The sequence below is a fragment of the Melospiza georgiana genome, chromosome 6 (assembly GCF_028018845.1).
Source record: "Melospiza georgiana isolate bMelGeo1 chromosome 6, bMelGeo1.pri, whole genome shotgun sequence".
Taxonomy (NCBI): Eukaryota; Metazoa; Chordata; class Aves; order Passeriformes; family Passerellidae; genus Melospiza; species Melospiza georgiana.
The window spans coordinates 12280670-12290329 of record NC_080435.1 but is presented as its reverse complement, the minus strand read 5'-3'; positions in this window follow the sequence as shown (position 1 = coordinate 12290329).

The window sequence follows — 9660 nt, the reverse complement described above, 5'->3', positions numbered from 1 at the left end:
CCTAGAATATTTAAGTTTTTATGCTTAGCTACATTTACACGGAATGGCCTGTCTGATCTCCCTCAGCTGTTATATTAAACTTCTAATATTGTATTAAAGAAAATGTCAAATGTCAAGTTTCCCTCAAAGACATAAAGAAAGATGAAAATAAAAATCAAATTCTATTGCACACAGTCTAATTACAATCTGACCCTAGCATTCAGGTGGTTTGCCATTAAATTAAAAGATTAATATCCATTTATTTTGTATAAAAATGTAACCATATGACTGTCTCTGGAACATCTGGAACCAAGAGAATTGCACTTTTGCATAATAAAATCTAGTTCAAAGACAGACATCTTTCAAACACTTTCAAAGTACAGAACACAAACTCATTCATGTATTTCAAATACATTTCCTCCATACTTGTTAAGGCATCTACATGCAAAAGATCTTTTTTTCCCCCCCTTTCCAGACTAAGATTTTATAGCTTCAAACTCTTATTTTGTTTCCTTGCTCCCTTCAAATATGAAAACTTCTCCTACGCCGCATCAATAATGTAATTATACCTTAATGTTTCTCTTGTTACAAAGAATTGAAGCATTACACTGCCTTTTCCCAGCTCCCTTGCTAGGACAGAATACAGAGGGATGTGTTTTTAGCTACAGTAATTACCTTAATTTTGTAGGAACATAAGATTGCTGTGTAATCGGCTATTACTAATGCAATTACTCTGAAGAAATGGCTCACAAAGAGATGTGTCAGGGGTGCTTCTACATCAGCACAGATTGAAGTAATTTAATAATGAGTCACATTTGGTCTCTGAAGTGGGTAATACTGAATGGCAAATATCCACTCTGTAATGAAGATTTATGAAAGCATTATTTTGGCATGTAGTTACAGGACAGCTACTGGCTTTTGCAAATTAACTGTACACCTCTTCTCTTTCCAAACATGTAATTTATGTTCTAGTTGAGACCCCAGCTGGGCTCCAGGTGCCTTGCTGTGAGGTACCTGGTATTCCTTATTCCTTTGGAACCCCACGTTAAGGCTTGCTGAGGTAAATGGAGAGGCTTTGGCTGAGTTATGGACTCAGAGATGACAGACTACAGGAAAACAAGGTGGAGGTAGGTGTCTGTCATCCCACTTCCAAGAGTCCTGACTTAAGAAGGCTCTTGACAACATGACTGCCTTTATTATTCAGCATTCACTCCAATATTTTCCTGAGACAAAGCCATGGAAATTCAGTGAGTATCTCAAGCTCAGCTCAGAAGCATGTGACACAGTGCAAAAGTGAACTCAGATCTTCAAAGTCCCTCTTTAGCTCCTCAGCCACACACCACATCATTTCTGTCTGCAGTGTGCAAATAACTAGTGCATTTTAAAACTTACTAGCACATCTCCAAAGGCCAGACATAGCTCAATTAGTTATTGACTATGATTGCAAAAAACCACCATAGTGAGTAAACACCATAAAAATGCCACAGCAGGTCGCCACACTGCAACAGCTGGAATGAAAACCATTAAACCATTTGGGTAAAAATCAATAACTCACAAGTAGCTCCACAGAATGACCTGACTTACCATGGCTTCACTGCAGAAACAGGAACACAAACACACCCAGGGTAGCAAACATACAAAGAGCTGTCACTACGACAAGTACGCTAAGTCTTTTTTCCTCACTTTTTTTTTTTTGCTATTCCTGCAACTGAAAAACAGAAACTAAAATCACCTAAACATGGGGATTAAATCTTGACAGTAGAGTTTTGTCATTCAATAAGAAATGACTGCTCCCTCTAATAGTGCAGCAGAATAGAATGAGAAGAATATAATAATTTTATATCAGTACAAAATTCGTACTTTCAGCAATTCATCACTTTCAGCAATATTAACTACAAAGGTGTGTATACAGAAGGCCTGGCCAGGGTTAACACAACAGGCTGTGAGAAAGAATCAGATTCTGCAGATAACAGAAGCTGGCCAATGTTGGGCTATATTAATATGCCAGCAAAAGGAGAAAATGTCTAGATTAAAAATACTGAAAGGGAGTATCCTGAACTCCCTTTGAGTGAAGAATGAAAAGATTTACTCGGCTCACTAACAAAAGGCTAAAACGACCAAGCCAGGATGCAACCCCCAGCCCCCCAACTCTTCAAACAGCAACAAAAGGAAAACAACCCCCAAACTAAACACAAAACTTAACAAAACAGGGAGTATTCAAAGTGCAAAATGGGGATGAGCTGTTTATTAGATAAGGAGAAAAAGGGGCACCTCAGCAGAACCTAGAGAGCACAACAGACCCCTGGTCCTGGCCACTCCAGGGCACCAACAGACCCCAGAACCTCCTTCCCCTGCTGGGCCACGGCTGCCTGTGCCAGAGGCCATCAACATCAAGTAAGTCTTCAAGTGGGCAGAACATTGTTCTCAATTCTCCCATGGAGAATCATTGAAAAAAAAAATTAAGGGAAAAAAAATTAAGGAAAAAAATAGTTTTGTAATTGAAAACTCTTTCAATAATCATAAGGAGTGTTTGACCAATTCAAGATAAAGCATTTAAACAGGACCATTCAATATCAAGGTGAATACACACTGCCTGCATTTTCCTCAGCATCGTTAGTGTTCAGAACTTAGTGGTTCTAAGAATGACATATCAATGAGGTGAAGTATTTTTTTTGGATGCCATGGTGACTAGTAAAAGTCCTGAAGTATTAGATTTAGGCAAGGAAAAATGGCCTCATCTACTGTCCTTCCTTTCAGAATCCCCTGAATATGCCAAAACTTTGTACCACGGATTTATTGTCTCCAGGAAATCAGTTTCACAATTTTTGAAGTTCCATTTTTAAATAGTTTAGGTTCTTGTTTCACAATTTTTGGAAATCTGCTTCACAATTTTTAAAATTCCATTTTTAAATAGTTTAGATTCCTGGCTCACACGATCTTCTCTGGAAGAACATTTCAGAACCTTACTCTTTGAACAGTTAAGAAAACTTCCTTTCCCTTCCAAATTTAAGTGCTATGTATCCTTTAACAACTTCTAGTCTTCTTCAATATCGATTTCCTGAATTCAGTTATGAAGAGGAAGCATGTATCTTCTCAGACTTAATTTGCCTAGACTAAATCAAACTCCTCTGTTCTCTCCATTAAAGACACATATTCCATTCTCTCATTTGTCCCAGAAGACTTTGAGGACTGCATCTGTTCCAAATCAAGTTTATTTTTCATGAGCACAGATGACTAGAACTCTACACAGTAAACCAAATGGAGATTTCCAAGCATTTTATAAAATACTACAAACATCTTCCTTCCTCTACTAAAAATATACTTCTCAGTATTCCCTAGAACAGTATAAAGCTTTTTTTTAGCTGTATGATATGACCAAGTAGTGGTAGCCAACAGTGACCTTTCGATTCATCATTTAATTCACACATTTCTTTTTGCCTCCCCTTGCCTCAAACCAGTACAATACTAATACAGAACTAGAAGTTATTTCTTACATCTTGCTACTTTATTCCAGCTAACACTCTTCCTAAGGTGTGTCTCCCATATTTCCATTTCCTTTCATGTTCTTCTGCATTCTGCTTTTTATTAAAACCTGGGCCCTTTTCATATTTACCCTTTTCTTTCTCTGTCCATATATGTCAGCTTTTCAAATGGACCATGTAGTGTTAAAAGGAGTTTCCTGTCAGAATGTGTTACATTTTTTTATAATCTCTACATTGAAAAGGAAATATTTAATCCCTAAGAATATTAAGTATAGTAGACTAAATTTGATGTCACCTGGTCTAACCAAGCAGGGACTAACTTCAAACATAAATAATAGGAAGGGCAGCTAATAGCAGCTTTCAATTTTTACATAAATATCTCATGGAGTGGATTGTGTTTTAATTCTCTGTATTATTTCTTTTAAATTTTCCCAGTGATTTTTCCCTCTTTGTTTTTTTTTTTTTTTTTCCCATCATCATTTGAGTTCTTTTGAACTTAGTAACTTGACACTTTATATTCTGGCATTGTTCCCTGCTGTGTGTTCTCAAACAAAGATGGATCTGATGATGAGAACATGATACATGAAATTCAGCTTTTCAAGAATTCTACGTTCATCTTGTAATGTCTTTATCTTTTTCTACTCCTCCCAGTAATTTCAAATCTTATTTTTAATTTATGCTCCTCATTTCTACATTTAACTCATGCTTATGTCACTAGTCCTAACGCTAATTTCTTGTTTAGTGGTAATGATCCTACTGAAACTCAATCATACTGGGAATTTTAGGAAGTGGATTTCTGTTCTGTACTGAGCAGCTTCTACTTCTAACATATTGCTTCTGAGTTTTTCCTGATTTATCATACGAAAGACTATGTTCTTACTACATAATTAAGCTATATCAATTCTCCTGAATGGGTGCAGTCAGGGAAAGGTTAAACAAAAAGTCTCTTACTCCATCTGCATGCAACAGTCAGACCCTGCCTCACGTCCTTGAATTATTGTCTGACTTTGGGATGCAATATATTTTCATTCAAGTAAAAAACTTTCTGAAATTAATTTTGGGGTAGAATGCTTCCTTGAAAGAATAAGATTTATCATTCAGCTAACATATGACTAGTTTTAATCCAACATTCTGTAAAGGGAATGAATGACATCCCTACATTTCGTTATGTAAATATAATACAGAAGTAACGCTCAGCTTTGTTTAGGCTAAAAAATGTCTTATAAGTACTGCAACTAATGGAAAAAAACCCTGTATTTTTTATAATGAAGCTGATACAAGTGTGTACTCTACATTTTTCTTTTTCCTTTTTTTTTTTTTATCTTTTAATCACTCAGTTTCATTAACTCAGTTGCTGTAACAATTACTGCAGTCGCTGTTCTTGCAAAAATCACCACTGGGAAAGCAATCACAGTATTTATGATCAACCATGCAAAATAACATAAAAATATTTTAACTGGTATAAGTTTTGAAATTTAAGCTCTACTTTTAAGCAGAATGTTCAGTTTCTACTAAAGAAAAAGGTTTGTTTCTGTGTAATTTAATCACATCCAAATCTAGACACTGAGCTTCTCTCTATCAAATTTACCTTTTGTAAAATGTACCCAGTCCATCAAAGAATCAAATCTAATTATTGTGTATACATCTCTGTGCATATTATTCATGTATGCATGCATCAGCAAGGCAGAGAAATTTCATTTTTGTACACAGCATTTGCATTCTACATAGGATTTTCCAAACCTGCTTCGAGATTCACTTGTTATTTTGCAAGCTCTGGATTGTATGAAGTCATCTTCAGCCCTGCACAAACTTCTGAGCTTCTGTGGCACAAATCTACATCAATTGTGGATCTTTCTGTCTCAGTATCAGATGAATAATTTTTAACACAAACATAATGTTTGTCTTAAAGCACATGTCCTCTGTTAGTCCTTTCATCTACACACTGCAATTAGTAACCCTTAAATGTTGAAACATTTTTACTTACACTTAAAGAGTGTACTTACTTACTTACTTACTTACACTGAGATTTTGTGCAGTGGTTTCTTGGACTTTGTAGCCCCTAAAACAAAAGGTAAGCTACACAGGTTGAAAAAAAAAAAAAAAAAAGAGGAAAAACATATACAACTACAAGGAAATTATTCTATAGTTTTTAAATGGTAAGTACTGTTTTTTATCTTTTTTAAAATTCCTGCTACCTAACAAGTCTGCCTCTTACTTAAAAATGATCTGCAATTAAATATTCAAGGAAATAATTAGTGTTAAAAATACAGATTAGATACACGCTAATTAGATTTAGAAACATCTCAATTAAGTAAGATAATGAAATGCTTTTTAGGGAAATGAACTGCACAATTGTATTGATATTAAGAAACCTGAATAAAAAGGAAAATGTGTAAAAAATCCCAATAGAAGAAAATATTCTCCTTTTTCTGTTAAAAGTCAATGTGCTTTTGTTCACCCCAAAAGAGTCTTAAAAGAGTTCTCACAAACAACACAATCTATATAATACCAAATTTAAAAGTTCACAAGTGAAATAAATGTATTTTACTCACCGAAAACTGTATTTTTAATTCTGGTGTTGCTTCTAGCACATTTTGAAACCGGACACCATTATACGCAGAAAGTATAGAGGGTCAGCTAAACTACTGTGTGGACTAGAAAATACACACAATTGTTAAAAACCAAGCCTTAACAATCCATTTTAAAAGGAGGAAAAGGAGTATATTCTGTACTTTACATTGTAAGAATACAAGTTGAATCTTTAACTTGTATTTAATTCCTTCCCATCTAAGGAAAGAGGAAAATGAAAAAAAGGAAACCAAAGGACAACCCAAAAGCTGAAGAGAATAATCCCAAGAAATTTTCAATTCCTTGTCTTAATTCTTGTACTTACTGTGAAGATGAGGAGAACAGAAAATTCTCAAGCAAATAAAAACTAAAGAGCATATTCCAGCATGCTCCCCCTCAGGTTCTTCTTCCCTACCATTACAGCAAATAAATGACAGCTTGAATTTTATAGGGGAACATGACCTTTAACTTGTCTTTTTTACCCTTCTGATGGCTTCTGACAAATACAAGCAAACAGGCTCCACACCTGGAGCATCTGCTGAGAGACGTCCACACTCAGCACCTGCTGCTGTTGGAGCAATATCTGTGCCTGTATGGTGCTTAATGGGAAAAGGCATTGTGTTCCAACTTCTACCAAAATAAACGACTACATAAAATTATAATAATAAAGAATGAAGTAAAGCACGCAAAAATATTTTGAGAAAGTAAAATTTAGGTAAAGAAACACTTTTGTACATGAAAACTTAAATATTTTGTTGCTGCTTAAATGAAAACATGCTACTCCATCTAAATAGCACAACTTTAGGACCTCAAAACCCAGGGGTTTTTTAACAACTTGATGGCATTTCAAGTTCACATAATTATCTAAATACTACTGAGACATTCCAAATCCCAAGACTAAAGAAAATCCTACAGCTCTCAAGGCTTCTCATTTATAGAGAAACAGTGTCCCTCGGTGGCAAACGAGGGTAAATGCAGAAGTATTCAGGGGCTTGTGCTAAATGTGATTTCTATGGAAACTAACCTATACTAAAACTTCCAATAATTTTAACATATCCATCACTCTTATATCCCTGGAGTGCCTAGCAATTTTCCAGTTAAAAAATAAATTAAAATAATAAGTGGTGGTGTCTCCATTACTTTTGGCTCATCTGCCCTGCTGTTGCTTAATAACACAAACACAAGCAGTTACAAATTAACAATCTATGATATACTACCTGACGGTATATTATCTGAACAAATACAGAAATCTGTATCTATAGAACATCAAATTATCTTGAGACAATTTTTGTTTTTATTGTACCTGACTGAAGATAATTATTTTGGTCATGATAGTCAGGAATTAGATGAACTAATTTTAGCTTCTGTGTGCCACAACTCTTTATATGAACTGTATTTGAGTACCTACTTCCAACTGGTGGATAACCTGGAATGAAAAACTGATGATTAGTTTAAATCTAATGAGATGTAATTCCAAGAACATAAAGATTATGCTAAGAGTACCACCCATCCAAGAAAGTTTCATGATCACAGACTGGAATCTGTCAAACAAACAGATCATTGTGCATTAAGATGTTTGCTTTTCCCCCTTGATTACTGGCTGCTTCTCTTACTTCAGCCTGGAATATAAGATTTTAATTCTTAACAGGTGTGCTTTAAAATCTACTTTAAATCCCAAACACAATAAATGTTATAATTTTTCTGCATAAATCATGTTTTTTAAAGCATGGATTATATTCAAGTGTAACACTGTGAATGGTCAATTTAATTGTCAATGGCAGAATGATTTTTGCTTGTATTGCAAGTAAAAATATTCCTAAAGAATGACAATGAACAGTAACATACTTCACAGTAACAATGGCATTCAGTGTTTTCAACACTAAGAAGCATTCTTTTATTTCTAAATGGCCCTGAATAAGTTAGGCAATAGTCACAAGCAAATATGTAAAAAAGACTTAATCTTGAGCTATATAAATGGACTGAGGATAATTGGGATTTAGTCTAAGTAAGGAAGAGTCATCTGAAACTGGACTACAAATTCAGCTGTACCATAAATAATTGTTCCAAAATGAACAACTGTGTGCTGTGGCATTTCATCACAGACGTGGTGCCATTTGCACCTACCTTGCCAATCCAGCAACTCATTAATGGAAATTAAATTTGAGTCAGCAGCCAGGAGGGCCAACCCTGTCCTGGGGGCATCAGGCACAGCATCACCAGCCAGAAAAGGGAGGGGATTGTCCTGCTCTGCACTGGGGCAGCCTCACCTCCAGTGCTGGGGGCAGATTTGGGTGCCACAATGTGATAAAAATGACATGAAGCTGTTAGAGAGGGTCCAAAGGAGGGCCATGAGGATGGTGAAGGGCCTTGAGGGGAAGCTGTGTGAGGAGCAGCTGAGGTCACTTGGTCTGTCCAGCATGGAGGAGACTGAGGGGAGACCTCATTGCAGCCTGAAGTTCTCTCCTGAAGGGAAGAGGCGAGGCAGGTGCAGGTCTCTTCTCTCTGGTGACCAGTGCCAAGACCCAAGGGAATGGCCTGAAGTTGTGTTAGAGCAGGCCTAGGTTGGATATTAGAAAAAGATTTCACTCAGAGGTGGCTGGGCACTGGAACAGGCTCCCCAGGGAAGTGGCCACGGCACCAAACCTGACAGAGCTCAAGAAGTGTTTGGATAATGCTCTCAGGGTGGAATTCTTGGGGTGTCCTGTGCTGGGCCAGGAGTTAAACTTGATGATCCGGATGGGTCTCTTCCAACTCAGCATGTTCTATGTTTCTACAATTACAGTGTCACCTTCACAAAAGTCACACTTCTAGACTAAGCCTTGCCGCTCTCAGTACACACTGAAACCCCTGAACAGACAACTTAAAAATCCTGTTTACAAAATTCTAGTACCTTTCAGAAACATCTTTCATTAAAAGCCCAAATTTCTACAACTCGTCTTGCACATACCTCGGAATTGATATTTGAATAAGAATTTCATATTTGATCAAGAAGTTTAAGAGAATAATTAAGTTGTAAAGGACATCTCAGCATAGGTAGGGGCTGCTGATGTTAGAGGCAGACTTGAGTCCTCAGCCCTGTTCCTTTACATAGACTGCAAATGGGAAAAAAGCCCAAACACTAATGAATCAGCTGCCCAGGGTTATTTGGTGCAGTCCCACTTGGCAGTTTGGGTCAGGTGGCCTTAGGAGAAAAGCCCTTCCTAACTGTCCTGAACTGGAATCTGAATGTGCAAGGGAAAGGCAGGAGCCAATTAGACTTGAGTCCTGAGGGCCAGAAACAGGCAAAAACTCCAGATGCTATTTTGCCTTGCTCCCCAATGCAGGAAATCTAAGAGCACCATTTTTCTGTGCCTCTCATTTGTGAACAGATCAGGTAGGACAGTGTTTGAAAGCACCTCTCACCCCCTCTGGAACTCAGAACAAAGCCCATTTTAGACAGTCAATGGTTGGACAGATTCTTCCAATTAGCATAAAACCTTGCCTGCTTAATCATACACAGAAGCACAAGTGTGAGGTAAACCACAGATATCACGGAGGGAATTCTACTACATAAAATAATGCATGTCTTCTTTATAAAAAGATGAGTCTTAATCAAGAACTCCCTTGCAGCATCAATAAAAATTTTGATGTC